The sequence below is a fragment of the Ursus maritimus genome, unplaced genomic scaffold, assembly GCF_017311325.1.
Source record: "Ursus maritimus isolate PB19 unplaced genomic scaffold, ASM1731132v1 scaffold_5, whole genome shotgun sequence".
In the NCBI taxonomy this organism is placed as follows: domain Eukaryota; kingdom Metazoa; phylum Chordata; class Mammalia; order Carnivora; family Ursidae; genus Ursus; species Ursus maritimus.
Window position 1 is genome coordinate 31,326,802 of NW_024426663.1, and position 21,474 is coordinate 31,348,275.

The 21,474-nt window shown below is 35.2% G+C and overlaps 1 protein-coding gene across 2 annotated transcripts in view; it reads left to right on the plus strand.

Annotated features, from left to right (window-relative positions):
• CERT1 (ceramide transporter 1) overlaps positions 1–21,474 on the plus strand; it is a 97,637-nt gene that overhangs the window by 6,142 nt on the left and 70,021 nt on the right. The gene's annotated exons all lie outside the window — the stretch shown is intronic.

Below are 21,474 nucleotides of genomic sequence, written 5' to 3' on the forward strand. Positions count from 1 at the left end.
ACTGATAAGATTAGGACAGTTACATGGTACGTTATTGAAGAAGTTAAAGCAGAAAACTAAAAAGTGTATCTTAACATTTAAAAATTTTAACTTAAAATACATAAATCTATATTCATTTGCCAGCTTTTTGATGTAATGCTAACACCATCTCTTCAAATGTGGAATTGATAGAAGTTGTTCTTGTAAACTATAACTGTAATGCATGATTTGCAGTTTCCAGTTTTGATTTCTCTAAAGTGAAATAAAAGCTTATACTTTTGAAAAACCCAAACTTCAGGTTCTTCTGACTTTTTATGGTTTCCTTAATATTTTACAGATGTCGCACCTTTGTCTAATTCAATACCATTTTAAAGAATGACTCACCTTTATTGAGCCATTCTACTTAGCTTGCATTCAACTTAGTTTACATAGAAACAACCCTCTTTTTGCACTTGTATTCCATAGACTTATGTAATATTAATTATGTAAGGACTACAACAGGTAAACTGGCATAAACAGGTTTGGGAACAACCAGCTGATTTGTTAAACATAACTCAACCTGTGGGATCCGAAGTGGTTAAATGTACTAAAAATAGCATATAAGTTGAGAGTAGTCAGTGTGCCATGGCATATTTAATAAAAGAGCAAAAAAAGGTGTTGGCTAAAGCAGGTCAGTTAAAGGTGCTATTGTACTGAAAATCTAGAAGTGGGTATGTTAAAACTTCATCATAGATTTTACTGATACATTCAAAGAGAATTCACATGATAGAAATTATATTGCTTATAAAAGTAAAAAGTATACTTTGAATCTGTGTTGATTTCTAAATCTGACTTACGTGTGTTTATGTTACACATTTGAGGAAAATCTCACAGTATTTTGCTCTTATTTTTCATACATTCTGCCTGTCGTGTATATTCAGAGTTTGAAAACAAATTTAGTTGAATATTGAGTTGGAAAAACTTGCAGAGGAATTGTTTGTAAGTGCTAAGAATGAAACTACTACTCTCCATTCTTGGGAACAATTTTAAAGAAATTTAAATTAAAGAAATGTTAAAGAACCTTTGAACATAAAAGCTTAGTATTTATTTTGATTGTATCTTGTACATTATGGTGTATTTTGAAGCTGTGTATAGTTTTGTATTTTGGGGTTTTATTTTCCTTGAGACAGAATATTATGCGAGAGGACAGAATAATGGATACAAACATGTTTTTAATCTTGAAGTGTGTTTCCTTGATTCTTCTCCTTCCTTTTGCATATTGTCAGATGCTTATTAGTTATTACACCTGACTATGAAAATACGTTGTTGGTTGATGTGAAAATGGGAGGAATGAAATTTTACCTTTATTTTTTACTGAGTAGTAGTATTCCTAGAGTACTATGTTAGATTCTACAGAGTTAAATACAGTTATCCTGTTTTGAGTTATGAACTGTGATAATAGTGCATGGCTTATATAAGGAAAAGAAAAAATTTTAATAAACAATTACATTGCATCTGCTCAGATAAAAACAACCTGTTATTTCTTTGTAGTTTTTTGTTGTTGTTGCTGTTATACCTGTATTTGCATGCAGAACTTTCATTGTAATATACAGTCAAAGAAATGGGTAGGAAAGTGACACAACTTGAAAGGAGATGAGGAAGGGACCTAGTGGTATTCACTAAGCCAAGTAGTGATAGAGAAAGTAAAAAGATGAATGAGGCAGCAGATTCTGAGTGGTAGGGTTAGATACAGTGAAACAGGTTGTAGGGAAAAACACAAACATTTATATTCCTGAATCCCATCAACTTTCAGTCTGTTCCTTGCTCTGTGGGTTCAAAGGTTCACTGTTACATATATCAAGGAAATTACAAAATACAGCTGAATTCAGTGAATTTCTCACAATGAAGTTTACGAATAGAACATGTACTTGAGTTAAATTACAAAAATGTAATACTAATCTTCTCTGTTAAATAGGTATCCTTCCCTTTTCTTAAGTATGGGCTATTATATGTATCACTTCATCTCTGAAGACAAAAAGTAAATGTCAGTGTTGAATTTGCTCACATGGCACTCTTATAAAATTGACAGTATTCATATGTGAAGAAATCTGGACTTGAAGAATTGTAACCATTAACATATTACTTTCTGGTGCACCTGGTGTCTGAGCCCACCTGTTCTGATAGAACCTAATTCATTGTTGAATTCACTCTTATTTTAGTTTAACAATTAAGTCATTCTTAATTTATTTTAATCATGTTGTTTAGCTATGTGATGATAAATTAGGTGAAATACTTTCAAAGAATAAAGTATTTCCTGGAAGAATTTGTTATTTGGAAATAATTCTCAATGTGAAGGGATTATAAGTGAGTGAGTGAGGAAAAAAAAAGTACTTTTTCATTTTATGAAAAATAAGCTATCTGTATATAGAGTAAATGTAGAAAGAAAGTTGGATTTCTGAATTATTATAGTTTATTTGCTTAAGACCTAGTCCATGCTATAAAACTTGCCACATAGTAAATGTTCAGTATATGTTAGTTGTATTTCTTCAGTCAAAATCAATGTTTATGGAGTAAAGTGTTCTTTATTTTTAAAATTCTATTTTTAAATAAAATACTCATGGTAAAATAAATGTGATCCATGGCATGAAGAGCTTTAAAAAGTAAATGCTTCTTTTTGCTCTTAGTCCTGCATTCAAGAAATAAAGCTAAATTTCCGTTTTTTTTCTTCCAAATAATTTGTATGCCCTTACAAGCATTTATTTGTTTATATTCTTCATTTTATTTATACAAATGATATCACACTAAATCTATTGTTCTCTACCTTGTTTTCTTTTAGCATGACTTGGGTGTTAACTACTATATTCTGTTGTACTGTATGGATGTACTATATCTTGTTTATTTGTCCCCTCCCTCTTTTTGGACATTTAGATCATATCTAATTTTTTTTTATTGCAAACACTGTGAGAACAAACATTTATTTTAGAATTCGTTAATAGTTACTGTCAAATGACTCATTCAAAAGAGTACCACTTTTCACTCTTACCAGTAATGTATGAGTGTCTGTTTTCCCATACCCTCAAGTATTGAGGAAGTTGGGTTTCGGCAAATGTTAAAATATTTGTCAAACTGCTACATAAAAATAGTATCTTAATATTTTAAATTGTATTTTCTATTTATGAGATTAACGTCATATGTTTATAGGCCATTTATATTTCTTTTTCCTCTTCCAGTCATTTATTCATCTCTTGTTCTTTCTTTTCTTTACTTATTGATTTATAGAAGCTGCTGATAACATGATAATTGGCCATTTGTCATATTTGTTGCAAATATTTTCCCCAATTAGTCATTTGTGTATTGTTTCCTTGTATTATGGTCTTTTATAGCCATACAGAAATTAAAAATTTTTACATGCTCTTATTGACCTTCTCCTTTATGGCTTCTGCATTTAGTTATGTTTAGATAGTATTTCCCACTTCAAAGACTATAATAATATAGTACATAGCTATATTTTCATCTGAAATTTACATTTGAATTTTATTCCTGTGAGTTATTTTAGTGTAAGGAGTGGTGTGGGAATTTAGCTTTTTATTGTTTTCCAAATGACTGTGTATTTTAATGCTATTAGTTGAATAATTCAGCTTTTCTCAACTGGCTTGAAATGTCACCTTCATTATATATTACATTCCTGTGTGTGTACTTGAGGTTGTTTCTGCCCTCTATTCTGTTTGCTTGGTTTGTGTATTCCTTCTTTTTGTATCATGTTTAAAATTATATTACTAATATTTCATCAACCAACATTTCATGATCCTTTCATGAAGATAAAAGAAGTGGTTTCTTTGCATTTACTGAGATAAAATGTTTTGGGAATTGGGTAGGTAGAGATACTTGGTATAATGAAAATTGTAATGTCTTTAGAATTGGTTTGCCTGTGATGTATAGTCCCTTCTCACCCTAGGTATCTGATGGTGTACCTGAAGCTTCGTAGAACTTCTTTAATTACCAAATGAATGGAATTCCTATTACTCTTGCATGTTGGCTATATGGAGATATATCCACCAATTTCATGGTTTAATATTTTCAGAGGGAAAACTGAAAGGTAGTGAAAATCTTTATTGTTAGATTTTAAAAAATTAAAGCCAAATAGCTCTTTGGTAAGTAGGGGTTGAAAGAGAAGTTGAAAGATCCTGGCAAAATTAAAGAAGCTAATAGAGATGTAAAAGCAAGGGAAGGAAGTATTCAAATTGAAGAAAACTATAAAACTAAACAAAAACATTCTAAAGTACCAGATAAAGACTAATCAGAACCAAAAAGTTTTTGAAGGTGGAATTATAAAGTAAGAAATTATGATACAGAATAATGTTCAGCAAATTTTATATCACCAAAGATGACTAGTGTGCCATAAATAATCATTATAAAAGACACTCTAGTGAGAAATGTAAGAAGTTGGCCTTATATCAAGTATGTAATTTTTCTGTATTGAACTGTTAGAAACAACAAGTAGTATACAATTGGTGGTATACAACAAGAAAAAGTACTAGATAAGATATTAGTTGGTAATTCTCATTTGAGGAGCATTTGCCTATGAATTTCTAAAGAAATTAGAATCTTAAACCACTAAGATTTATGTCTTGAAAAACTAACAATATCTGTTCAGTTGATTTGGAAATATAGTCTGTGTTTAGATAACTTGAATGTAACTCAAATAATGTAACTCAATTCAAATATAACAGGAAATATTTAAATATTTGATAAAAGAGTTTTGTTTTTTTTAAGATTTTATTTATTTGTTAGAGAGAGAGAGATCACAAGTAGGCAGAGTGGCAGGCAGAGAGAAGCAGGCTCCCCGCTGAGCAGTGAGCCCGATGCAGGGTTCCATTCCAGGACCCTGGGATCATGTGACCTGAGCCCGAGGCAGACGTTTAAGCAACTGAGCCACCCAGGCGCCCCTGGTAAAAGGTTTTATAAGTGAAAAAACATAAAAAAGGATACTCGTTGAAGTGTAGGACCCAGAATGTTGAATAATTTGCCCAAAATTACATAATTACAGAATGTAATTGGCTTGCTAGATTTGCCCTAACAAAGTACCACAAACTGGGTGGCTTAAACAGCAAACTTGTCTCACAGCTCTAGAGATTAGAAGTCAGATCAAGGTGTAATCAGAGTTGGTTCCTTCTGTTGCTTTTGGTGGTTTACTGGCCATCTGGTGTTCTGGTGCTTATGGATGCATTACTCCCATGGAGTAATATGAACATAATCATGTTCACATTTGCCCTTTTTGTAAGGACACCAGTCATACTGAATTACGGGCCTACTCCAGTGTGACTTCATCCTAATTAATTACGTTTCTATTACTGTTTCCAAATAAAGCCACATTCTGAGGTATGCAGGTTTAGGGTTTCAACATATACATTTTGAGCACACGATTCAACCCATAACACTAAATATCTGAGTTAAGACTACAACCCAAGTCTCCTGATTCCCATCTGGTGTTATTTTATCACATGTCACAGCATAGGAAAAAATGTATATATATATGATACATTTTATTTTGTGTAAGACTTGCAGGAACATGCCTGTTAAATATTTATAAAGCAGTTCTTTAAAATTTGTGATTTACTATTAATGCTTTCTGTTCAGTCTCTATAATATAGTCTGCATTTTAGCATTGAAGTTTCCATGAAACAAGGAATATACATATTTTCTGGATTTTCCTGCTTAAAACAGTTAGCAAGAGGCTATTTTCTTAGTTTTCTTGAAGGTCTTTTAAGCTTCACATATGCCAGTTTTATTCAGTATTTTTATTTAGCATTATATCTTAATTTCCAAAGTGCTTAACATTTCATTCATGGTCTCTGAAGTCAGACGTGGGTTTACATCTTGTCTCTTCTTATGGCCAAAGGTACCTTTGGGTAGATTACTAAATTTCTCTTTTGAGTTTCACCTTCCTTTTTTTTTTTTTAATAATAATTTTTTATTATGTTATGTTAGTCACCATACAGCACATCCTTAGTTTTTGATATAGTGTTCCATGATTCATTATCTACATATAACACCCAGTGCTCCGTGCAATACGTGCCCTCCTTAATACCCATCACCCAGCTAACCCATCCCCCCGACCCCTCTCCCTTCTGAAATCCTCAGTTTGTTTCCTGGAGTCCATAGTCTCTCATGGTTCATCTCCCCCTCTGATTTCCCCCTTCATTTTTACCTTCCTTCTCCTAATGTCCTCCATGCTATTCCGTATGTTCCACATATAAGTGAGTTTCACCTTCCTTAACTGGTTAAAGATGGGGAGGATATAAGATCTAAGTATGGGATGCTTATGTTTATTAAACAGAATAACATAGAAGCACTTGTACAGTTCTTGGTCTATAATAGGCACTAAGATTTAAGTTTATTTTGTTTAATGTTTGTATTAGAAATAAAGCCTGCAGTTTAAAAATAAAGAAAAGGGGGGCGCCTGGGTGGCACAGCGGTTAAGCGTCTGCCTTCGGCTCAGGGCGTGATCCCGGCGTTACGGGATCGAGCCCCACATCAGGCTCCTCCACTATGAGCCTGCTTCTTCCTCTCCCGCTCCCCCTGCTTGTGTTCCCTCTCTCGCTGGCTGTCTCTCTCTCTGTCAAATAAATAAATAAAATCTTTAAAAATAAATAAATAAATAAAAATAAAGAAAAGGGGAAGTTGGCAAAGCCTTTTATTAAAGGGTTACAAAGATGCAGATAACTTATTAGAGCCAGGATATGCTCCATTTTCTATTTGAACAGATGCTCATTCACTTCCTTTAACCACTTTTCTTCCACCAAGTGGTTCTGTTTCCCTCTCTCTCCCTCTCTCTCCACACACGCACGCGCACACACACACACACACACACACACACACACAGTTAAGTTTTTATATGCTTTCTGCATGTTCCTGACAGACTCTTGTTCTATTTATTGTTTTTTTTAAAGTCATGTCATGCCTTCTTAAGACCGAAATTTTTTTAAGTATAATTTACATTCAGTAAAATTCACCCCTTCTAAGTGTACAATTACAGCTTTCATAAATGTATACAGTCATGTAATCACTACCACAATTTCAAACACCCCAGAAGGATATAGACAATTTCCATCATCCCAGAAAGTTCTCTCCTGCCTCTTTCTAGTCGGTTACCTCCCCGTCCCCAGCCTCTGGGAACCACTGTTCTTGTAGTTTTGCCTTTCCCAAAATGTTATATAAATGGAATCATACAGTAATGGAGCTTTTTGTGTTTGGCTTTTTATTTAGCATAATGCTATTGAGAGTCATCCATGTTGTTGCATTTATCCTTAACCTGTTCCTTTTGGTTGCTGAGTACCATTCCACTGTATAGATGTATACAGTTGTTTATCCTTCACCATTGAGGGGTATGTGTTTGTATCCAGATTTAGGCTACCATAAGTACGGCTGCTGTAAATATTCACATGCAACTGTTTGTGTAAACTTTTGCTTTTATTTCTCTTGGATAGATAATTAGGAGTGGGATTGCTGGATCATAGAGTAAATGTCTTTTTAACTTTATAAGAAACTGCCAAACTGTTTTCCAAAGTGGCAATACCATTTTATTTTCCTAACAACAATGTATGAGAATTCCAGTTGCTCAACATTTTTGTCATTACTTGTTTTTTGTTTTTATTTTAACCATTCTAGTAGCTGGGTAGTGATAACTCATTGTTTCAACTTGCATTTTAATAATGACTAATAATGTTTCATATCTTTTCATCTGCTTGTTATTTGTATCTCTTTGGTGATATGTCAGTTCAAATCTTTTGTTTCTGTTTGTCTTATTAGAGTTATGAAAGTTCTTTGTATATTTTGGATACTGTAATTTTTGTCAGATATGGGTTTGTTTTTTTTAATCAGACACGTATTTGACAGATATTTTCTCCTAACCTCAAAGTCTGATTTTTGTCACTATCATCAGAAAATCAATTACATATGTATCAATTATATATAAAACATATATAAATGTATATTTTGCAGACTTTTTACTCTGAATTTTTAGAAGCCCTTGAAGGCAATTTATTTCCCAGTATAGTTTGCAAAGATACCAGCACTATTATGAGGTTTATTATATAGGTTATTTGTAGAGAGGTAACATTTCTCACATTCTTTAAATTTTTGTTTTTTAATTTGGGCATACAGTGGCACACTGTTGCTTAAAGTGACAAAGCTTTAGATTTGAAATTACCTGCTTAAAACTCATCAGGTAGTGAATTCACTGGTATTGGCTGTTGAACTTCTTCTTCGGAGTAAGTGCTGTGTATGCTTGTTGTTTCTTCACTGACACAGGAAAACCATGGCTGATGAAAAATGATACATTCTGTTGGTCACCAAGTTAGAGAATATATATTATCCAACAATTATTTCTTTTAAAAGTATACTTACTAATATACTTACTAGTATCCTCGCTAGTGAGGATTATCACTTAAAAAAGAAAAAGGTCACTTATGAATTGATCATAAGGAACGAAGAGACCAAGAAGCCATGACTAGTTGAGGCTCATCCAGAAATTAGGGTGGTCTCTAAAGTGATAATGTACTGAGGGTAGGAGACAGGGTTGGGTAATGATTCTTGAAACTTACACATAAACCCAGTTTCATGCAATGACATTTTCTCCTGTTGCGAAAGTTGTCAGGTGGTTTCATTTGACTTTTAAAAAATTTGGAAGTTCATCTCAGTAAAGACGCATATACTTTATCTCCTTGCCCAAAGTCAGTGGGTTAAGCTGAAAAGGGAGAACCAGAGAGGAGACAATAGAAGAGATTTTAGAAGCTGGAAAACAGATGGACAACTGCAAAGTGAGTTAATAGATCCTGGAAACCCAAATCCTAAGTTATCAGTTGGGAAATCCGAGAACTAGATTTACACTGCAATAATATAATACTTGAGCAGTACCAGATACCTCTTGAAATAAGAATTTGGATGTCAGAGTTGTAAATTATAAGGAGGATACAGAGTATCCCAGATTTTTCTCTCCCAACTCTGTGTGGTTGGGTGGTTGACCTACTCCTGCGCTCACCTGACAAAGATAGGAGGTTTATTCGATAGGGAGAGTAAAATAGTGGTCTCTGGGCTGGAGAGTGTGGAAATGCACATAGAAACAATAGAAAACAAGGAGCGATGCTAAAATAGAGGTGGTTAGGGGAAGTATGCAAAGTGTGAATACTCAGATCTTAACTTCACCCTATTCACTTACTTGGCTCAGCAAACACTAGGTGACAAACTTTCATACTGAGGGCAGGAGATTGCTGGGGACGTCTCTAGAGAATCTGCCCAGCCCAAGAGGGAAGACCTAAAGATAACATCAGAGCTTCTTCAACAAAGTAGCCCAACTAGATTAGCCAGCAGTGAAGCTCGTCTTTGATAAACTGCCCATACATAACTTTTCAGGTTCCAGCCAGCTTTGTGGATCCCCAACTTTTAGAAATGAATAGACAGTCAAGGACCACCAGGCATATGAGACTTCCAGCATGAAAAAGATCAAGAGAATAAATGCAAGATGAGGCAAGAAATTTTCAAATATTCCACAAAAATAAAGAAGAAAAATTTTTTTCTCTGTATTCTCAGAGAATTTGGAATCATGAAACAAAAATGTATACTATAAAAAAGAAAGGATTAAAAAGAGCTGTTGGAAATTATAAATATGGTAGCAGTGATGAAAAAAATCAGAAGGGTTAGAAGATAGAATTCTAAACATTTCCCAGAAAATTGAGAAGATAAAAAAGATAGTGAATGAGAGAAAAGAAAATTAAAGGAATGATCCAAGAATTTTAATATTTGAACAGTAGAAACTTGAGGAAGAGAGAACAAAGAAAGGAAATATCAGTGAAAGAATACAAGGGTATAAAAATCTTGATTTCAAAAACGTAATGAGTTTACTGAGATGAATTGCAAGAAAACAAATTTTATAGAAAACAAAAGAATACGAGACAAATTCATAGAAATAAAAGACATGAGTTTGGGGTGCCTGGATTGTGCAGTTGGTTGAGTGTCCAGCTCTTGGTTTCCACTTGGGTCATAATCTCAGGGTCCTGGGATCGAGCCCCATGTGGGGCTCTGCGCTCAGCACAGCATCTGCTTGGGTTTTTCTCTCCCTTTGCCCCTCCCCGCTGCAATCTCTCTTTCTAAAATAAATAAATCTTTGAAAGAAAGAAAGAGAGAGGGAGGAAGAAAGGAAAGGAAATGAGTTTTCACTTTGAAAGAGTCAAGGAAGGCCCAGCATGTTAGATGAAAAAAGACCCGTTATTAAACACACGTCCTTGTACTGAGTCAGACCACTGGGAAGAAGGAAGATGCTGCATGCTTCCAGAGGGGGAAAACAAATCACAACAAAGGATAAAGATTCAAAATGACTATGGACTTCTCAAAATACTAGAAGCTAAAATGCAATGGGCCATACCTTCACTCTTCTGAAGAATTATTTTTGACACTAAATTCTATATCCAGCCAAACCATTAAAGCACTGTAAGGGCAGATAAAAGCATTTTAAAATGTCTCAAAAAATTCATTCCTTGGGGCTTTTAAAATGTCTTATTTTAGAGATACATACTCCCATATCTACAGGTGAAATGATACGTTTAGTATTTGCTTCAAAATAATCCATCTGGAAGGGCTTGAATTGGTGGGGGGTATAGATGAAATAAGAATGACCAAAAATGTTAGTTGTCATAGCGGGATAGTGGTGTATGGGGTTTATTATCCTGTTCTTTATTTTGCATATGTTTGAAAATTCCCGTAATAAGTAAAAAACACGCAAATGCACATTCTACAAAGCTTTCTTTTAGAAAATGTGCCCCATCAAAACAAGGAAGTATTAAATAAGAGAGAGGGAGATATGGCAGAGAACATTGTTCTGAAAGGGTGATCTCCAGGCCATTAGCACCAAAATCAGCTGTGAACTTGACAGAAATGCAAATTCTCAGGCCCAGTCTCAGACCTAATGAATCAGAAACTTGGGCAATGAGCCTCAGCATTCTGATGCATGCTGAAGGTTCTTGCTCTCCTAAAGCAAGAAAAATAGCTATGCTCAAGTTAAGAATGGATATCTCATTCTCTTAACTGCTTATTCTCTGGACTTTGATATTTGATCTGACATTTAAATGAATGAAGTCATTATGCATAAAGGCAGAGGAATTGCTATTAGTTGTGCTGTTGTTGGTAGCAGTCTGAATGGTCAATGGATATAAAAGGTTCAGACTTTGGTAAATTGTTAAGTCAAGTGATTGTCTCAGAAACAAGAGTAGTTATGAGTCGAACAGATGAACATCCAGTGTATCAGCCTTACTGCTGGTCTAACTGGCACCTTGACATTCTCTGCTAACAGTGTTCATTGAATTTTCCATTATCTAGAATGTCTTTTCCCTCCTCCACTATCAAGACCCTGTCTTTTCTCTGGGTCCAAACCAAGCCACAACTTTTCAACAAACCATTCCTCATCTTTTTGTCTTAACTATAAGCTTTTTAAAAAGAAATATGGACTAAGCAACTGTTATGTGCTACACATTTTGCTAAGTATTTTACATGTTACCTCCTTTAGTCATCGTAATAATCTCCTTATAGCCTAACTAAATATTACCTGATATATTTAACATTTTCATATATGTGCTTTTCTCTTGGTTTTGTGCCTTTGATTTTTACTTCAATAGGAATAGTAATTGCCCACTTCTATTTCATGATGGAAGGATTTCCATTAGCCCAATGGTTCCCAAACTTCAGTGTGCATCTAGAAGGCTTGTTAAAACAGATTCTCATTATATTTGTAAGTTCTATGTAAAAGTGAAACATTTTGAAAGACATGAATATTTTCAAGTTATTAAATTGTTTTTGCTATTTAGAAGACTTGGAAAAATTAGTTTTAAAAGCTAAATTAAGGTCATTAAAATATGCCTTGACTGTGAAGTAATTATAATCATTGAAGTTTTAGCAAAGTTTTGTAACATTTCAGTAATGTTACATTACACAAATGCATATTCGTAGTTCTGCCATCACATAATTTGAATAAAAGTCTCTTATCGGGTTGTGATTCCCAGTGCCTAGCACAGTGCCTTCATAAAACCCTATCAGTTGAACTATAGTAAACCTTTTTTTTTTTTTAAGATTTATTTATCTTATAGAGAGAGGGAGGGAAAGAGAATCTTAAGCAGAGTCCATGCTGAGTGCAGGGCCTGACACGGGGCTTGATCCCAGAACCCTGAGATCACAACTGGAGCTGAAACCAGAGTCAGACACTTAACTGACTGCACCACCCTAGCACCCCAACATAGCAAAATCTTTATATTTCTGATGTGGATTTGATTTCAGAAATTATTCAGAATTGTTGAACCAGATAATTGAAGTTTAATAAAGTCTTTTGGGCCAATATATATTTTAGACAGAGTATAGCATGTAGAAGATATTTATTTATGTTAATTTGCTTACTAAAACTTCTTTCTTTTAGTCTGAAATATTGCAGTTTAATATAATAGAAAATGTACTTAGATGCAGAAGTTTGCTTTTTATGATTCTTGGGACACGTAGGTGATCCTTTTTTTAATGGCAAATCATTACCACTAAAATTCCATTATAATAATTCCACAAGGGATTTGCATACATCATGGGAGAAGATTACAACTTTATTTTCACTAACTTTTAACTGAAATTTTGCATTTTCTTTATTAATGTAGAGAAAAATTATAGTAATTTTGTCAGTATCTGTGACCTTTTCACCAACAGAAATTACAGATACTGTCCCGTGACATTATTGGCATGTTGTAGGTATCTCAAAACATCACTAGCTGCTACTAGATTCTAATTTGTTAGTATAAACTCACACACATGTATATTAGTATACCTTAACTTAAATTTTTTAAATTATAAATTCTGTGTAATTGGTTTCTTTCAGAATCATATGTATTTTGCTTTATACTTTTGAAAACATTGTTCTGAGGATTCTAAAAGTTTCACCAGATTTGCCCAGGAGTGCTTGAACCCTTGCATTACACAGGGCTGCACAGAACGTTTTTGTAGCATTAGAATTTTGTTTTGAGTCTGTTAATTATGTCTTTAATCTAAGATGAAAGAATTAATATCTAAATTTCTAAAGTGAAATCAAGTATTTCAGGCCCAGTGGGGGAAAAAATGCATTATACTATCCTTTCTCTGCTGGGTTTCAGGCTCTCTTGGGTTATAAGGTTTTGTGTGATCTGCCTTCTTTTTAACCTTCATTTCTTACCAGAGTTCCTCCTCTCATGGTGTGATCTCCAGTCATGTTGTACTTTCAGTGTCTTATCTAGGCTTGCTCTTTCCTGCTACAGATCTTTATATGTGCTTTTCTTGCTGTTTGAAATGTTCTTTCTTTTTCCCTTTGTTCATTCCATTTCATCCTTCTCTTGGCTCAGGTATTACTTCCTTGGAAACCTTCCCTGGCCTACCGGACTAGATTATTTCCTTTTATTATAGGCTTTCTTAACATGATGCACCTTTCTTGTTTATGGCTTGTTACAGTTGAAGTTTTATATTTCTCATCTGATGATTTGGTTAATGTGAGCTCCACAAAGTTAAGAACCTATTCATCTTTACCGTTGTATCCTCAGTGCCTCAAGTGGTGTTTGGTAAATCATAGGTGTTCATAAATATTTCATTGGTTGGCTGGTTACATGGATAAATAAATGAATGAAAGTTTTAAATCATGGTTGCCCAATAGAAATATGTGAGTCACAAACACAAATCACATATATAATTGAAAATTTTCTAGTAGCCGCATCAAAAAAGGAGAAATAAATGAGATTGATTTATTATATTTTATTTAACTTAATATATCCAAAATATTGTCATCCTAATATACAGTCAGAAGAAATTATTACTGAGGTGCTGGGTGGCTCAGTCAGTAAAGTATCCAACTTTTAGCTCAGGTCTTGATTTCTGGGTCATGAGTTCAAGCCTCATGTTGGGCTCTGCTGGGAGTGGAGCCTACTTAAAAAAAAAAAAAAAGAAATTACTACTAAGATATTTTACATTCTTTGTCTTCTACAAAGTTTTCAAAATCCAGTGTGTATTCTACATCTTACAGCTCATTATATTTCAAACTAGCCACACATAACTAATGACTACTATATTGGACAGCACAGGTTTAGATGTCAAAGCACATTGAAAATAAATTCAGGGCTGTCTGCATCATGGTCCAGCCTTTTCCTCAGGGTAAATATTAAAATCAGGGTTTTGTTTATGCAGAAATTCCCAAAATTGAGGTAAAAATAAGAGACAAGATACCCAGAGGGCACATCAAGTCAATATGTTAAATGAAAAAAGTTGAAATGAATAGTGAATACTTATAATTTGTTTTCCTGTATATTTCCGTCAACATTTGCATGTTAGGTTTACAAACAGAAAGGGAAAACAAAGTCTTGGGAAAGATGTTATGCAATTGGGAACAGTGAGATTATGCAAACTGACCTTGTCTGGGAATCTTTTCTTAGGTTCTGCTCTCTTAAAGTAAGTAACATTTTTATTAAGTGGATCTTGTTATTTTAGCATCTTTTATTCTAGGGTGTCTGGGACGGTTCTCTGGCAAAGTGTTACTGTATTTTAATGGGTCTGACCACCAGCTTTAAGATGCACCTGTATTTTATATGTCACGCTGCCAATTGTAGTTGATATCATTTGTAAGACACAGCCTTATTTCAGAGATGTAAAATTTGTGTGTGTGGTGGGGAGTTTTTTAATGGGTGAAATGAGGTATTTGGGTAGAAATCTCAAAGAGGAAAATGAATGTGGTAAGAGGTGACCTGGTGAGAAGGAGCAGCAGTTGTCAAGTACGTCCAGGGCTAGTTGAAGGAACTTTTAAGGAGGCCTGTCTGGCTGGAGACCCATATGGTTTATAGACAAGGGGAAAGTAGTAGGAAAAGTAGGCACAGAGGTGGTGATCTTGGTTGTATAGAGCCTTGTGGGTCATTGTAAGGACTTTGACTTTTTATGCTGAGTGAGAAGGGAAATTATTGGAAGCTTGATCAGTGGAGTGATTTAATCCTAGTAACAGGATCACTTTTGGCTGCTTTATTAAGAATAGATTGTAGGAGGCAAGGATGAAAGCAGGAAGCCAAAATTAGGCAGACTTAGGTGGCTATGCAAATAATCCTGAGGAGAGATAGCAGTGGTTTGGATTGGAGTAATATTGGCGGAGATTATGAGACGTGTTTGGTTTCCAGATTTATTTGGAAGGTATAGCTGATAAGGTTTGCGGAATTACTAATGGATGCCTCATATGATGTGAGAAAAATGAAGGTCAGATGATTTCAGGTCTAAGCAATTGGTCATTACCATTTACGGAAATGTAGAAGCCTGCAAGAGAAGTTTGGTGAGGCAAACCATGTTTGGATGTGTTGAGATTCCCCTTAAGCATTCAGGAGAAGATAGAGAAGAGGCAATTAGGTAAAAGTTTGGAGGTTGGAGGAAGAGGCCTGGTTGAAATCATAAATTGTGTATGTTTGTGTGCACGTGAATGTACATGTGTCACATGGTATGTGTCTTTATAAATTTATCTTTTGATTCTCCTGTCATTGTTTGTTTCTTCAGAATTCCTTTTTTTTTCCTCCCGTGTGTTTAATCTTTGATTTTTAATATTAGTGATTTTGTCAACTGTTTGATGACATCGTCTCCCTTTAACAATGGAATATAAAAAGAGATTAAGCAGCTGGCTTTCAGGGGACTCTTGTAAGGAAAGAGACAGCTCCTGTCTTTTTATAATTTTTAACTTTTTATTTTGGAATAATTTTATACAAAAAGTTGCAAGAATAATGTGATAACTTCTGTGAACACCTAGATTTAGCAATATTTTAACATTTCTTCTATCATTCTTTCTAGACACACATGCCTTGTATTTTTCCCTGCATCATTTGAGAGTAGGTTCCGTACATCATACCTCCTTTACTCTTAATACTTCAGTATATAATTTCCAAGAGCAAAGATACTCTCTTAGTACATGTAACCATAATATAGCTGGCAAATTCAGGAAATTTCATATAGTAATACCTTTTTCTAATTTATAGTCTGTATTCCAGTTTCATCCATTGTTCAGCAGTGTCCTGTATAGTATATTTTTCTTTCAGTACAAAATTTAGTCTAGAGCATATATTGTATTTAGTTGTCATGTCTCTTTAGTTTCCTTTAATCTAGAACAATTAGTTCCTTAATTTTTCTTTGTCTAGTGTAACATTGCTATTTTTGAAAACTACAGGCCAGTTATTTTCTAAAATGTTCTTCATTTGGGGTTTGATGTTTCTTTGTGATTTGATTCAGGTTATGCATTCTTGGCAGAATACACTAAAATGATGTGATGTACTTCTCAGGGTATCACATCAGAGGCACAGGTGTCTCTTTGCTCTTCTTTCCTTCCAACCCCTAACCTATCAGCTTTTTCTTTTTCTTTCTTTCTTTCTTTTTTTTTTTTTTTTTTTTGGTAAATGTTATAGTTAAGATTTGGAGGGTGGGGAGGAGAACAGGGGTTCTATGACTTAAAAAGAAAGTTGGAAAAAACATTGCATTAAGTTTGGTATGCTGCTTGCCACTAAAAATCTTCCAACTAATTCTCCTTGTTTTGATTCGATACTGAAACTTTCAGATTATTATATGATATTTCTGGTGGTATTCTTTTTTTTTTTTTTAACTTCTGAAATTCCAGTTTATTTTATTTTATTTTTTTAAAGATGTTATTTATTTATTTATTTGACACAGACACAGCCAGTGAGAGAGAGTCAAGCAGGGGGAGTGGGAGAGGAAGAAGCAGGCTCCCAGCAGAGGAGCCTGATGTGGGGCTCCATCCCAGAGTGCTGGGATCACGCCCTGAGCCGAAGGCAGACGCTTAACAACTGAGCCACCCAGGCGCCCCTCTGGTGGTATTCTTATAAGGAATGCATTTGCCAGAAAATTGAAATGTCTGCTTACCAGAGCATTTATTTCTTCCTATAAATTATGATATGTTCACTGATACATTACTCAGTGTCTTGTGGTGCTGATAGGATCTAGTTTCTACATTTACATAGTAATGTTTTCATTCCCTAGACTGTGGGGACTTTCCCAAGATCACACCATTTATGTTAGATTCTGAATATAGTCAGCTGGCCTCCTTTAATGCCTCTGTCATCAGCCTGCATGAGTGATGATAATCTCATATCGTCCACTTTGAACATTTTGTTGGGTATCTTTTTATTTTAAAAACAACTTTTAATTTTGTAATAATTGTATCTTAAAGAAACTTGTAAAAACAGAGCACAGGGGTTTTATTTCTGGAAGTTGACATTGGTACAACCCACAGATCTTATTCACATTTTACCACTTTTATGTGTACTCATTTCTGTATGTGTACATGTGTATGCATGCACGTGTGTGTATGTAGTTCTATACAGTTTTATAACTTTCATAGATTCTTGTAACCACCATTACAAATAAAATACAAAACTGTTTCATCAGCACGAAGAACCCTCATTCTACCCCTTTATAGTCACTGCTCTCTCTCTTCTTTCCCTCCAGGCTACTCTCTCATCCCTAACCCCTGCAACCACTAATCTTCTCATCATTTCTATAACTTTCTCATTTTGAAAATTTTATATAAATGGAATCATACAGTGTTACCTTTTGGGATTGGCTTTTTTTCCTCAGCATGATTTCCTTAAGACCCACTAGGCTATTGAGTATATTGATAATTTGTTCCTTTTTATTGCTGAGTAGTATATGTATCACAGTTTGTGTACCATTCACCAGTTGAAGAACATTTGGATTTCTTCCATTTGGGGTCTGTTACAAATAAAGCTGTTATGAACACTGGTGTGCATGTTTTTGTGTGGATGGTAGTTTTCTGAATTTCAGTCTCCACATTCTATAAATAAATGTTTGTTTAGTGTAAGTCACTGTCCTACGGCCTGATTTATACTGGTGTGCTAAACAGGGCCTCTGTTATATACAGTCCTTAATCGCATATGGTTGTATAGGTACATACTAAAGTGCTCTTAAGGCAACAGGCATGATTAGGATCACATTGTTCATGTGCTTTTGTAACCTCTTTATTTTCTTCCCACGTATTAAGATGTCAAATTTCCAACCTTTGGAAATGCTGTTTTTGAATGGATATCTAATACTGTATTATGAAATGAACATTTGCTATTTTTGGTCTGCTTATTGCATCATCCAGAGGTCCACTCATGGAACCAGAAACCACTGTAGGTATTTCAGCAGAAAGTGTTCAGAGCTCAAAGAACAAAAGAAAAACATGTGGGTAGTGCATAGGTAGTAACTGCAGGGACCAGCTTGTACAAATCCTAGGGCCAGAGGAACAAAGGGATGAAGTTGGGGTCATCAGAACATATAAGTTGGGGAGAGAGCCCTGCAGAGTTGGGAGTTGGATTTCTGAAGTGAAAGGGTTGCCCACTGGTGCCAATATCACAGGAGCCTTTTGGGACTGAGGCTTAAACCTCTGAGTTGAAAGGACTGCCTAATTAGTACTTTCCAAAGCTGAGGCTCAGACATCTGGAGAGGAATGCACTGTTTATCTGCTATCTCAGAAGCTTAGAGGAAACGCATCATGCAGCTGAGTCGCAGACATCTAGAAGCAAAATTATACCCAGTATAGTTGGTACTAATATCTTAGCAGTTTGAAGGGGAATGTTGTAGAGTCTACTTGACATATCTAATAAGTGGCCCTTGCACAGTTGATGCTGATACATCTGAGGTGGCTAGGTGAGGCTGGTTCAGGGAGTTCTAAAAGAGGCTGGAGACTGGAACTGATTGCCCCTGCCAGGACGAAGGACTTTTGCTGGACAGATGTTGATGGAAACAGTATACAATCAAAAACACAAGTTTTTTTTCTGCCTTCCTCCTAACTTCCAGTCTCCATCTAGCATGTTGTCCCTATTGACAGAACCTAACAAAGGAGGCTAGTAGAGGAAAATGTAGTTTGTAGCATCCCAGTTGCAGTAGCATAAGACAGTATAAAAGGGTGGATTTAAGAGAGGCAATATGATTAATAAGTGGCATGCTCATTATCAGATGAGCTTTTGAAGAATTCCCTACTATGGGTCTGAGGAGAAGGTTTTCCAAATGAATCTGCAAAAGCCAGGTTCTCATTTTCCCCTCTCACCCCAACATCCCTCCAGCCCATCAGCTCCCATTAATTAGTATATGGGCATATGAGTTAGGCATAGATAATCAGGCTGCTGATATGCTACCCTACCCCACATCTACTGCCCCTTGTCTCCACCAACCCTACCTTGATTGTGAAGCAGGATCATAAAGAAAGGCAAAGACAGGGAACTTTTCTCAAGATAATTTTGGGAACTGCAGCATCCAGTTTCTAGTAGCAGCAGTGCCAGTAGTGGCTTCCAAGGTCCAGAAGAGGAAGAGGCCCTGTCCATACCAATGACACTTGTGGTATAGTCTCAGAATTCTCTTACTTAGTCTCCCCTGGCTCCTTTCCATTTTTTTTTATCTCGTTTATTTATATTTCTTAGCTGTATGAGTTTCCTGATACCTTCAAAATAAACTCAAGTTAGCAAGAATCACTTTCTCTTACTCGTAATTTAGAGCACTGCTTGATGGATTTTATTGAAATCTGACAGGGTTTATTTAATTACTTACTGGTTGAACAAAGAAATTTTAGTATTTTGTGTTTGTAAAAAAAAAAAAAGAAAGAAAAGAAAAAAGTTAGATGTTCTGCTTAGATAATTTTAAGTCTTTGACTTCCATGAGCTCTGGACAGGATATTTGGCAAGTGAGTAGAATAAGGATGAAATCTCCATTGTGGTGGTACTGGGTGGCTAAAACTTGAACAGAAAAACCAGACAGGCATCTTTCTGACCAACAGAACCTGAGAAAGGTTCTGGTACAACCAGGGCTGATAGAAAATGAAGAGGGAATCCACAAAGGAGAAGCCAGAGAAAGGGAACTCAAAATTGTGTAAAAACTCTACCCAAATCTCTGCTTGACTTCTGAACCATCTATGTGTGAGGCAGATGAAAGTAGTCTGAAATGTGATTGGAATAACTGCCACCATGGCAGAGATTTGGGGAGCTAAAACTCCTTTAAAGAACACCTGCCATTTTTTTTGTTTGTTTGTTTTTGTTTTTTTGTTTTGTTTTACCTGTAGGTACCAGGAGAAGGAATGCAATTAGTAAGGAGATAATACAGAAAAAAGGAGCTAGAGAAAGGGAACCCCAAATTCTGAATATAAAACTCTGCTCAAGTTTGTACCTGACCCCTCATTTGTGTGTGTTGCAGGCCAGAGTGAAAGTACTCAGAACTGAGATCCTAGCTGCTGCCCATTAAACACATGACAGAATTAGCAATTTGGGTCTGAGCATGTTAATTGCCTGCTGAAACAAAAACAGTATTTTTCAGAACAATATAACAAAATCCAGAGTTCACCGCCTAACATTCACAATGTTCAGGGTCAACTCAAAATTACTCAACATACAAAGAGCCAGGAAATCACAGCACATTCTCAAGGGAAAAGACACAAACAAATGCCAAATTGAAGATGAACAAGATGTTAGAATTATCTGACAAGGATTTTAAAGAAGGTTCTATAAATAGGTGAGGTAAAAGAAAACAGGCTTGTAATGAATGAAAAGGTAGGCCATTTCAGCAAGAAAAAGAAAATATATAAAAAGAACTAATAGGAATTTTAGAATTGCAAAGAATGACATCTGAAATAAAAACCATTCATTCTCTGGGATTTATAGTAGATAAAGGTGACAGAGAAAATAATCAGGATTTTGAATATAGATCAAAAGAAGTCATTCTTAACCCAATTTGGGGTTTTTTTTGTTTTTGTTTTAAATGAGCAAAATTAAATGGGTTTTTGGGAGTCTTGAGAGGAAAGAAAAGAAAGTGAAAAAAATATTTGAAGAAATTATAGTAAAACTTTTCAAAATTTGGTGAAGAATATAAATTTACAGATTCAAGAAGCTCAGCAAACAACAGGACACACAGAAACCTAACCTATCATAGTCAAACTGCTGAAAACCAAAGATAAACTTTTTTTTTTTAAGATTTTATTTATTTATTTGACAGAGAGAGAGGCATTCAGTGAGAGAGGGAATACAAGCAGGGGGAGCGGGAGAGGAAGAAGCAGGCTCCCAGCGGAGCAGGGAGCCCGATGCGGGGCTTGATCCCAGGACCCTGGGATCATGCCCTGAGCTGAAGGCAGACGCTTAACGACTGAGCCACCCAGGCGCCCCCAAAGATAAAAAAAATCTTGAACGTAACTAGAGATAATGACACATAAATGGGGAGATTCAAACTGCTGTACACTTCTCGGTAAGATCATGGAGGCCAGAAGATGGAATGAAAGAAAAAAAAAAAACATCATTCCAGAATTCTGTATTCAGTGAAGATATTCTTCAGAAATGAAGTAAAATAAAAATACTTTTAGATAAAGGAAAACTAAGAGAACATGGGCAGACTTGTACTACAAGAAATGCTAATGGAACTTTTTCAGGCTGAAGAGAAGTACGTCCCAGAGGCAAACTG